Source organism: Crocuta crocuta, unplaced genomic scaffold (genome assembly GCF_008692635.1).
Source record: "Crocuta crocuta isolate KB4526 unplaced genomic scaffold, BGI_CrCroc_1.0 scaffold129, whole genome shotgun sequence".
In the NCBI taxonomy this organism is placed as follows: Eukaryota; Metazoa; Chordata; class Mammalia; order Carnivora; family Hyaenidae; genus Crocuta; species Crocuta crocuta.
In genome coordinates this window covers 7,713,278-7,724,878 of record NW_027551571.1, presented here as the reverse complement: position 1 = coordinate 7,724,878, position 11,601 = coordinate 7,713,278, and the positions used below count along the sequence as shown (strand labels likewise).

At 44.2% G+C, this 11,601-nt stretch overlaps 1 non-coding gene across 1 annotated transcript; it reads right to left on the bottom strand.

Moving 5' to 3' along the window:
* Positions 1-7,993: 7,993 nt before the first annotated feature.
* Positions 7,994-8,077, bottom strand: TRNAR-UCG (transfer RNA arginine (anticodon UCG)). Its single transcript has one exon. It is a non-coding gene; the product is annotated as a tRNA-Arg (tRNA).
* Positions 8,078-11,601: the final 3,524 nt, after the last annotated feature.

The following is an 11,601-nucleotide window of genomic DNA, read 5'->3' as shown; positions in this document are numbered from 1 at the left end:
GTTGCACATGAGACAGAAGACAATGGGTAATTTCGAAAAGGCATGATGTAATGAAAAAGACCAGAGCTTTTTTTTTTATTAAAAACATTTTAAGTTCATTTATTTTGAGAGAGACAGAGACAGCATGAGTGGAAGAGGGGTAGAGAGAGAGCGGGAATCCCAAGCAGGCTCCGCACTGTCAGTGCAGAGCCTGATGCAGGGCTTGAACTCAGGAAACCGTGAGATCATGACCTGAGCCCAAACCAAGAGTCGGATGCTTCGGTTTCCCTCTCATATTGTTTTTTAAAAACTATTTTGAGGGGCACCTGGGTGGCTGAGGGTCTGACTCTCAGTTTCAACTCAGGTCGTGATCTCACTGTTCGTGAGCTCAAGCTCCATGTGGGGCTCTGTGCTGACAGCATGGAGCCTGCTTGGGATTCCCTCCCCACCCCGTTCACACACACACTCTCTCTCAAAATAAATGAACATTTAAAAAATTAAAACTGTACTGAAAATAAAATTTAAAAAACTATGTTGAGTACTCACAATCCCCCCAAAATACTTACTAAGCAACTTCTTTTATTTTTTAATGTTTATTCATTTTTGAGATACACAGAGACAGAGCATGAGTGGGGAAGGGAGAGAGAGGGAGACACAGAATCTGAAGCAGGCTCCAGGCTCTGAGGTCTCAGCACAGAGCCCGACACAGGACTTGAACCCATGAGTGGTGAGATCATGACCTGAGCTGAAGCCAGATGGTTAACCAACTGAGCCACCCAGGTGCCCCTTTACCAAGCAACTTCTAAGCTGTTACTTAGTAGATATTCACTATGTATTTTTCAATGATACATATTTTTAAATGAAGGAAGGGAACTATAGCTGCACCATCCCATAGGGATAGCCTCACTGCGGCTATTTACATTTAAATTAATTGAAATGAAATAAAACTAAGAAATTAGCTCCTGGCCGCTGTCGCCCCATTCCGAGTGCTCCAATCATCACGGAAGTCCAGAGGCTACAGTGTCGGACAGTGCAGTTAGGGAACACTTACCTCAGAACAGAAGGCTCTATGGGAAGTGTAGGTCTGATGAATGAATGAATGAGTGAATGAATGAATGAATGAATGAATACACAACCCCTCAGAAGGTTCCCCAGCAAGGATCTCTCCACCCCTCTGTCTGACTTCTCACATGGACTAGACTATGTCAGAGGAGCATTTTGCCCAATTTGGAGATCAGCTTCCCAGCGAACGCTTCACAGCTTGGATTATTTAGAAAGAGCTCAGGAGAGCGGTGAATGTTTCTGCAGGCACTGCAGCTGCCTTTCCACAGACCCATCAGCCACATCATGACAGGAGTGCTTTCCAGCTCTCATTTGTCTAATTCTTGTGTGTTATATTAACAAAGGATGCCTGGCCAGAACATGTCAGTCATCCCCACAAAGACTTATTTCTGTCTCCTCTCTTCTTCCAGAACTGCGAAGATGGATAGGAGACAGATCGTCTTTTTTCTGTGGATTCCTGGCAGCAGCTGTTCTCGAAGGCAACATCGATACGTGTTTTATGAGTCACATCTTTTTGTAATGTGTGAAGCTAATCATCTTGATTATGACACAAAAAACATTTGCCTTGAAATCTCGAGTGCCGCGTTCATCGCTCGGTCGTGCTGTGTGTGCGACGTTCCTTGAAAGGTCCCTGGTGTCGACTCTCAATTTCGCAATTCAGCTCCATGACCCACTGGGGTCGGAGGAAGAGTAGCTGTCATACTGAGCTTGTGTCTTAGCCTGTGTCCTCCAGAAAACGAAGCCTAAGGCTTTGTTTGGGAGATGTCCACCCAGGGTAGAGAATAAAGGGAAGTCAGGGCCAAGACACCTGGGAAGCCGAGTGATGGCATCAGGCTCTGCCTCCCCACAAGCCTTGAAAATACAGCGAGCAGATCCAGACTCGTGTTCACAAGGCACAGAAGGCTTTTCCAGGGAGTCTGCAATGAAAATCTGTGCTTTGGAGAAGAATATGGGAGACATGAAGGAAGGGGATTTATTGACCTAGCTCTTTCCTGTCCTTACTTCCATTGACCTGTTCATACAATGGAGAGTGAGTACCACCAGAATTCCAGTTTGTGCTGGGCCCCTTCAGTTGCAGTTGGGTTATCAGACCTCAGCCCTACATGAGGAGCTTCATCTATGACTGGAATTAGATGGGCATCTCACTGTGGATGGGCCAAGGGTGTGGGCCGTGGGGGCAGCCATCAGTAACTAGAAGTAGATGGGCATCTCACTGAGGATGGGCAAGGTGTATAAGGGGCCAGCCATCAATGGCTGGAATTAGATGGGCATCTCACTGAGGATGGGCCAGGTGAGTGTAGGTGTGGGGGCCCTGGCAGGCACATCATCAAAGGTTGTACCCATAAGTGAAATCTAGGAGGTGGGTGGTGCTTTAGAAGGAAGGAGACAGTCAAAGAGTTGAGGCTACCCAATGAAGTGCCCAATTTCTTGGTCCAGTACAGCTTCTGTCCTTACATACTTTCAGGGATCAACTAAAGACAATGGAGGATTCTGTAAACCAACTACCACCCAACTTTTCCCCTCAAAAAGTCAGAAAGGTCTCCTCGCTCCAAATCAAAACATTCCTAAGTGATTTGAGAAAATATGGTAATCACAGGGATTCTCTTAAACTGAATTCTAAAGATTGGTTTTTGTGGGGGGTTGGAAAGAATAATCCTCACTGAGATGTTTTGAGTGACCTGGCCTTGGGGCAAGTGAGCCTGAAATAGCTCCCCTAAGAGATGACAGTGATGGCTGTGGGGCAGAAAAGGTGTCACTGAACTATCAGAGACAGAAGCTGAGGTCATTTCAGCTGCCCACTCCTCCTCCATTCTTGGAGATCATCCTCTGGTGGTCCCAGCAAAGAAGGGTAGTTCAGAAGAAAAACACAGGCTTTGATCTATGTTTGAATTCCAGCTGCATTTCTACGAGCTTGTGACCTTTGGGCAATCACCTCTGGGAGATCCATGTTTCCTCCATAAAGCAATAATAATATGCATCTTAGATTGAGGCTGAAAACATTAATATTCTTTTAAGGTTCCTGGCACATAGTAGTTTGGGTGGACAGTCTGAGTTGACCCAGATGACCTACTGCGTCTGGTATTCATGCCCTGGTATAACTCACTATGTTCGACTTTGGGCAAGACCCATGACTTGCTTCTATCCAATGGAATACAACAAAGTTGACAGAATTTCACTTTCTTGATGACACTGAGTCAAATTATAAGGACGATCATGCTGAGAGACTCTTTTCCTTGTTGGCTTTGAAGCTCTAAGCTGCCATGTTGTAAGATGCCCTAAGGAGAGAGTCACAAGGCACGGAATGGAGGGAAAACTCTGGCAGACAACCAGTAAGAAACTGAGGCCCTTGTATAGCAACATGCAAGGACATAAAATCCGCCAACAACCAAGTGAGCTTGGAAGTGGCTCCTTCCTCAGTCGAGCCCCAGATGAGTACTCAGCCCTGGCTGACCCTAGTTTACAGTTTCCAGAGGACCCAGCTGATGCATGCCCAGATTCCTGGCCCATAGAAACTGAGATAATAAGGTGTGTGGTTTCTCAGCTTCTAAGTTTGTGGCATTATTGTTATGCAATAGTAGATACGTGATACAGCAGTCAGTCCAGAGATCCCAGCTCCCTCACCTTGAACTATCCTCTCATGCACTGGGGCGGAGAATGGCTACCATGCGATTGATACCATGTGTTTATTATTCCTCTCTTTGAACATAACAATAGAAGATTTTTAAGTTTTAGAAGAATCTAAGGAGTGTATGTATGTGTGTGTGTGTGTGTGTGTGTGTGTTTGGGGAGGAATGCAAAAATGCTCAGTGTTATTTATACAACTAACTGCGCACAGGGGCCACTGGTCTTATCCTGAGTAATCGCCAGTGACAAGGGCCAACATCTCATCCCTAGGCTACAAATAAAGCCACTAAGACTTGGCTGCTTTGCCTGCACTGCTCTGATGTTAGCATTTTAATGTCAGCAGGTCCTCAGCCTCACTCATTGCCCAGTTTCCTTCTCAGGGCGATATGCCCAAGGCTTCCATCCTGATAGCCACTCTATTGCCACTGCTATTCTGTAAGCCTCCAGCTTCCCAAGGGGTCTGGGTTTCTTGTGCATTCACCCCCAAATGCCCTCTGCTGGACTCCCATGTGGAGGGGGACACTCCCATCCTCATACCCTGGGTGGGAAGAAGGTCAGAGTTCTGTCTGGATGTCTCCCTCTCCTTCTCACACCCCTTTCCTTCCGTGGTTGTTTACAGGGTCCTTGCCCTCTTCTATCTCACTTCCACGTATCTCTTGATCTATAAGAGTTGGAGAGAAATGTTCCCTTTTTTGGGCAATATCTCCTCCCTGGAGTCAGGAACCATTGCATGCTCACGAGACACGGTTTACGCCGACGTTTTGTGTTTTCAAGACAGGAAGATGGTTTTCCAGGTTGTCAATTATTTTCGTTGCATGTAACACAACAATTTCATGGGCTTTAGTTCACGATGTCTACTTCAAAACAGAGTACGAATCAGAGTTTCAAGGAAAGACTCTATTTCCCACAGTGGGGATGGTAAAGTTCGTTGGAGTTACCATTCATGAAGGGCCTCACAAAGGACCAAAGCTCTGGTGTTCAGTCATCCATGCTGCCTTTGAATCTTCTCAAATCCTCCGAGGCGTACTCCGTAGAATTCCATTTTACAGATAAGAACTTAAGATTTGGACTTTTGTGAGCTCGGTCTGGTAAATAGTAGAGCTGCTTCAAGTTGACTTCAAATCTCAAGCTCTTGCTTGGCAGGAAAGGAGACTGGACCCCAAAAGGAGGCCTCACACAACCTGCCTCCTTAATAGATCCCAGCACTGTTCAAGTGACTCTTTCTTGCAATTCAGATGTACGATTTTTTTCATCATACACAAAAACAGTCTCAACATTGAAACCTATGTGTTTATGTCAAGATATTTCAAAATTATACTGAACACAGTTTTTGGAAAATCTTCTAGACTTAGATGCTGTCTACACTAAAGAAGACATTTTTTAACCATTTTTAACCATTCCCAATATTATTATGATCAACTCATCTTGTAATATACAAAGTACTGATGGTCCTTTCATAGCAGTAATATCATGCCTGCACCTCTTGCTGTTTTCTTCATTCTTAGCCATTCTTCAAGAAATTTTGATCAATTCCCTTGAAATGTAAGAATCAATAATAACAATGTTTAATGTCTACAAACATCTATATTAAATAGTTCATTCAATTTTAATAAAACTGTACATCTGGCTTCATAGAAAGTTGCCAAATTTTCATCAACTTCTTGTAGTTCAAGACCTCTCTTGCCACGTACAATTTGTATTATAAGAACAAAAATCAGGGGCGCCTGGGTGGCTCAGTCGGTTAAGGGTCCAACTTCGGCTCAGGTCGTGATCTCAAGGTTCGTGGGTTCGAGCCCCTTGTCGGGCTCTGTGCTGACAGCTCAGAGCCTGGAGCCTGTTTCAGATTCTGTGTCTCCCTTTCTCTCTCCCCCTCCCCCACTCCTGCTCTGTCTCTCTTTGTCTCTCAAAAATGAATAAATGTTAAAAAAACTTTTTTTTAAAAGAACAAAAATCATGTCCACACCCAAATACACTGACTTATTTGATGAAAGCAACAAAGTGCAATTTGTAAGCAGATGGCACCTAAGTGAATAGACTGGTTAATGTCATGAAATCTCGTGACCACTGTAATCTCTGTCCTGTGGCTCCTGGGAGTCATATCCAGTGCAGAGGGGCTGACTGATGTCACTGGGATGGACAAGAATGCTGATTATCAGTGTTTTTGAGGGCAAAAGAACAACGATGGATTCTTATTTTGCTGTGAAGTTCACATTGGCCCCCCAAATGTCTTATCTCCCATTCAATATGGGAATTTCCCTTTATGAAAGCCAACAGAACTAACTATTGCTCTGAATAACAGGTGCTCTGACCCCACACGCGGACACTGTAAGGTAATGAGGGGCAGGGGAATAGAGCTCACTCTTATTACTGTGGAAGGGAAGGTCACTCAGCTGTGCCAAAGCCACAACCACAGCAGTCAGGTGCCTGTGACGCTCCTGTCTGAGTGTGCTTTCCATGAGCTGAGATGAGGTTGAAGAAGACACTTTGATGGGAAGGGACGGTAGTGATCCTCCAGCCACAACCCTGCTCTACTATTTCCCCGGTGAAGAAAGTGCAGCACGAGAGAGGACAATTTCCAAGGTCACATACACAGTCCAATGCAGAAAAGTAGGTCCCTGCCCTTGAGATTGTGATGTCCCCGATCTGGAAGCAGGTTAGCAATAATTAAATGGCTGTGGCCATCAGGATAGCGATCAGTTTGTTCTAAAACCCTGCAATCCCTCTGCTGGTCGAAAAAGAAAAAAAATTAAGTGTATTACTGATTTATTCTGGAGGGGGGTGGTTGCGAGTTAGAGAACCGTAAAAGTGATTACTATTCCGCAGGCAGTGTCGGAAACCCTGTGTGGCCCAAAGTCCCGGCCTATAGCAGCTGCTCCCTGGGTTTCTGCTAACAGAGCTGTGAGTGAGTTCCGAGAGCCTGGGGCAGGAGTGCAGGTGACTCGTAAAGGCAGAAACAGGCTCTAAGGAAATGCAGCAACTTTGCCCATCACGTCTTCAGCTTCAAGGGTAATAACCATGAACTTCGGGTCAGGTTCTCCTTACAGGGGGCTAATGAGTCCTTGCAGGGCTCAGAAGCAACTATTCCTGAACACCAAACAGAGCTCAGCAAGGAAGCCGAGGAAATGGAACTTTCCTGAGGCTTTCCAGTCACTCGGTTATATATATTCCTTTAGGGGAAATGCTTCCCCGTGTGGAAAGTATGCCAAGGTTTTATGCCTGACATCATTTCCTGTTTTCTGTTAGTTATTTTTGTTGTTGTTGTTTTTTGGGGTTTTTTTTGTGTCGTGTTTTGTTTTGTTTTGTTTTCCGTTGTTTGGATTTTGCTTTTCAACGTGCTTTGTCTTTCTGGCCTAAACCAGGCAAGCTTAGTAATTGAGGGGCAGTAACCACTTGCAGATTTTAAAGCACATGCACAGACAGTATTTTGTGTGGTCTTTATTACAACCACGTGAAGTATGTATTTTCTCCATTTTCAGGTGAGGAAACCGTTGTTCAGGAAGTTTCTGCGAGTGGTCCAAGGTCACTCGTCTACCTGGCAACACGTTGGCCTCAAGCTTTGTCTCTGACTCCAAATCCAGGCCCCTCGCTCTGCACGGAGACGTTGCTCATTAGAAGGACAGCTGAGCCCCACTCCCCACCCGCCCATTGACCCATCGCTTCTTTAAAGATGTGAGTTAGCTTCACTTCCAGGCCCCGTTCTTCATTGCACACTCTCCCAGCATTTCACAGGCAGTCTGTTTCTGGTTTCTGGCCCCGTTCTCTGCCAAAGGGCCGTCCATCAGTCGGCGACGAGGTGTTGAGGACCCACCACAGACGAGGCCCAGAGCAGGCAAAGGGAAGACGAAGGGAATCACAATTGTTGTGGATTCATGGAGAAACACTCCTGACTCAACAGACAAAACAAGCAGCATCCCACCTGCTCCAGCTAAGGGAATACCAGGAGTTTACAAGGAAAACAGGAGCGAACACAGCGTCAATGAGGACATCAGTTGAGAACGTCGGGTAAGAACCAGCCCAGGACAGGGACCCTCCATAGGGCAGGTCTAACCACCAAGCAGGTCTCTTTCTCGACCCTTGTCATAGCCAACTGCTACCGGGGACTCCAAGCTGCCGTGAGCTCTCAGTGCACGTGTTTCTCTGCCCCCTTGACCTCAAAGGCACTAATAGTTCATCGTCCTCAATAATCCTTTCATTCTTTTTTTTATTTTTAATGTTTTATTCATTTTTGAGAGAGAGAGAGAGACAGCATGAGTAGGGGAGGGTCAGAGAGAGAGGGAGACACAGAATCTGAAACAGGCTCCAGGCTCTGAGCTAGCTGTCAGCACAGAGCCCGATGCGGGGCTCGAACCCACGACCGTGAGACCATGACCTGAGCCGAAGTCAGACGCTTAACCGACTGAGCCACCCGGGCGCCCCAATAACCCTTTCATTCTTAACAACAGGTCTATCATGCCTTCTTGAACACCGCAGACTAGGTTAGATGCTATTCCTTGATGTCTCGACACTCTCCTCCACCCGCTTTGCCTCCAACACAGGCTTATCATGCAGTGTCTGACTTTCCCACCATTGAAATAATCATCATTCACCAAAACATGAATATGCTAACAACAGTCTAAGTAAAATAAAACTAATGCTGTTGTGTACACTAACAGATTTGATTTGTTAATATATAATGAGGATTTTTAATCTATGTTTATACGTGATCAGAATTTTCTTGTCTTGGCACTGACATTACACTGGCTGATAAAATAAGTTAGAAAACTCATCTCTTTTCTTATCCTCTGCATCATCTGGGTTAGCATGGGGAATACCTCTTCTCTGAAAGTTTAGTTAAACCTACCTAGAAATCGTGGGGGCCTGGAATCTCTTGCTAAGAAAAACTTGGAATATCTATTTAATTTAGAAATAGTTATGGGCTTACTCAGGCATCTTCTCTTTTTAAAAAATAGGTGTATGATTTATTTCTAGATGAATGTCAGCTTTATCTAAATGTTGAAATTCTTCGGCATGAAGTTCTTCCAGAATATTTCCTTATGAATTTTAAATCTTCAGTCTTTCTGTTTTTCTGCCCTTTGTTTTGTTTTTAATATTGTTTATCAATGACATTTTTCTTTTTTCCTTAATATTGTTAAAGTTATGCATATTTTATTGGTTTGTGCAAAGGACTATAGCCTAATTGTGCTGATAAATGATATGTTCTTTATTTTTGAGCAAAACAGAAAAGCAAACACACCATCCTTAGGAAAAGTATTAGTAGGGGAAACTCAGAAACAGGAACAGAGGTAGGTACATATAAGTGTGTGTGTGTGTGTATACATATATGGAGAGAGAGAGATTTATTTTAAGGAAATGGCTCACATGAATATGGAAGCTGCCAAGTCCAAAATTTCGTGGGTGGGTTGGCAGGTTGGAGACTCAGGGAAGAATCAATGTTGCAGTGTGGGCAGAATTCCTTGTTGCTCAGGGGAAGTCAGTCTGTGTTCTATTCACATCTTCTACTGATTAGACGAGGCCCACCCACACAATGCAGAGCAGTCTGCCTTACTCAGAGTTCACCGATGTAAATGTTAATCTGATCCAAAGCACTTTCACAGAAACCACCACAATAATGTGCGTCCAAGTATCCGGGCACTGAGACCCAGCCAAGTTGACACATAAAATTCACTTTCATAGGCACCCATTCTCACTTGCACTCAGGACAGTGCACAGGGATCTGTTATGACTGGGTGTCAGTCTGCGAAGAGGGACCCTCCACCTCTTGAGGCCTAAGGCTTTTAAACCACCTAGCCCCCAAAATCAATTCTATGTGGCAGAACGTTGGCCCCCACTGCTCTTTGCTGCCTCGAATGGTCATCAGTAAGAAAAGCCTTAGCCTTCCCACTGGGTCATTGCAGACCTGGGGTCCATGCTGTCCACCGTCTTCTACCACAGTGCTTTCCGTGAACCAGCATTTATCTTTCTTCTCCTTTCCAGCTTTACTTCTCTTGATGGTAATTTTTGTATTCCCTGATTTATTTCAATTGAAAAATTTCTTCTTCTCTAGTGTTTCGGAATCTGCACACTCTTATTTACACTTGTACAAAAATGTCTAGGGGTGCCTAGGTGGCGCAGTGGGTTAAGGGTCCAACTCTTGATTTCAGCTCAGGTTATGATCCCAGGGTCATGAGATCGAGCCCCATGTCAGGCTCTAATGAGCATGGAGCCTGCTTAACATTCTCTCTCTCTCTGTCTCTCTGTCTCTTTCTGTCTCTCTCTGTCTCTCTGTCCCTGTCTCTCTCTCTCTCTCTTCCTCTCCCTCTGCTTCTTCCCTGCTTGTGTGTTCTCTCTCTCTCTGAAAAAGAAAAAAATGTCTAAGTTACATGAGGTATTCCCCTTTTTTCTAAAGCACAGATATTTTCTTATGTTTTAATCATCACTGAGCATCACAAATTCGCCACGGTTGTCTAGAATTTGAATCTTACATTTTTGCTATCAAATAGTTACTTTGATAACCACTAGCTTCTGACGTGCTTTACTAATTTCAATAACCTCTGACTATCGTTGCTTTTACCCTGGTTCACTTGTCATCTTCCCAAAGTATATCTTTTAGACACGCCTTTAGTGAAGACTGTGCCTAGGAAAGTCTGGAGGTCCTCTTACATATGAAAATATAATTATTTTGTTCCCAATCTTGAGTGATACTCTTGCAGGGAATAAAATTTGGGGTTGATGGAATTTTTTCCTTTACCTTTTTGACAATATGTATTTCTCTTCTGGCTTCTTTTGTTGCTATTGATAAGATTACCCAAGTGACCAGGGTCCCAGAAAAAGCATCAGGAGATCCCAAATTTGAATTTCTACGCTGATATTGGGAGCTCTTGGTGACGAAAAACTGCAGTGAGGTCCCCAGGCTCCACACCCACCTCCCAGAAGTCATGTCCTTTCATTCTCACTGATCTTCAGCCCTTCCGTCTTGTAAGAGCCAGACCTGAGCATTAACTTCCCTCGGGAGAGTCTGTTTTCTATGTGAATGGATGAACAGGTAATCGTCAGAGAAGCGGGTAAGAGAGGGGCTGTGGACGCCCTGAGGTGATGGTGTGTATGTATGAAAAGGATACTTTTTATCTTTATTCCTACTTCTCTTACTAACGGTGTGTGCTGTTTTGTGTTTGAACTCATTTGATCCTGGTAATAACCTTGCTATGTAGGTACGTGATTATCTTAGCTCCACACTTGATCCCAGTCGTAGGAGAAGGTTTCCTTTTGCTCCGTGGGAGCAGAGATCATGTGTGCTTTGTTTTACCTGATATCCTCAGTGCCCAGCAAAATCTTGGCACCTAGTGCATGTACTCTAAATCAATTCATTAAATGAAATTGAACTGAATTACCTCGGGGAGTGAGGGAGTGTTTTGACACAGATAATTGACCTTGAAGGATAGTTCAGGAAGTGGAGTAAATAGTTTTAGAAAAAGTAAAAATCAAAATGAGCAAAAGTAATGCAGGAAAAGTAATTAGGAAAAGCACCTAACTGAGTCCAAATAATATTCTAGGCCTAGGTACTATTAAAACTGCCAAGATGATTTTAATATGTGAGCACAGGAAACAGTACGGTGCTACCATCAAAATGCACAGTGAAAGATCATGACAAAATCTGGGGGATTTTTTAAAACAAAATATTCTATCAACACATGGTGGATGTAATGGAGTAGTGAAATCTACTTCTGTCTAATGAGATTTTTAAGAAGGAACAAATCTTCAAGGTCCATCCATGTTGCTACACATGGCCAGATTTCATTCTTTCTCATTGCCATGACAAAAACTGAGGACTGATGGATGTGGGGGGAGGGGGGATGGGCATGGAGGAGGACACTTGTGGGGATGAGCACTGAGTGTTATGTGGAAACTAATTTGACAATAAACTATTAAAAAAAAAAAAAGAAGGAACAAATCTTGCCT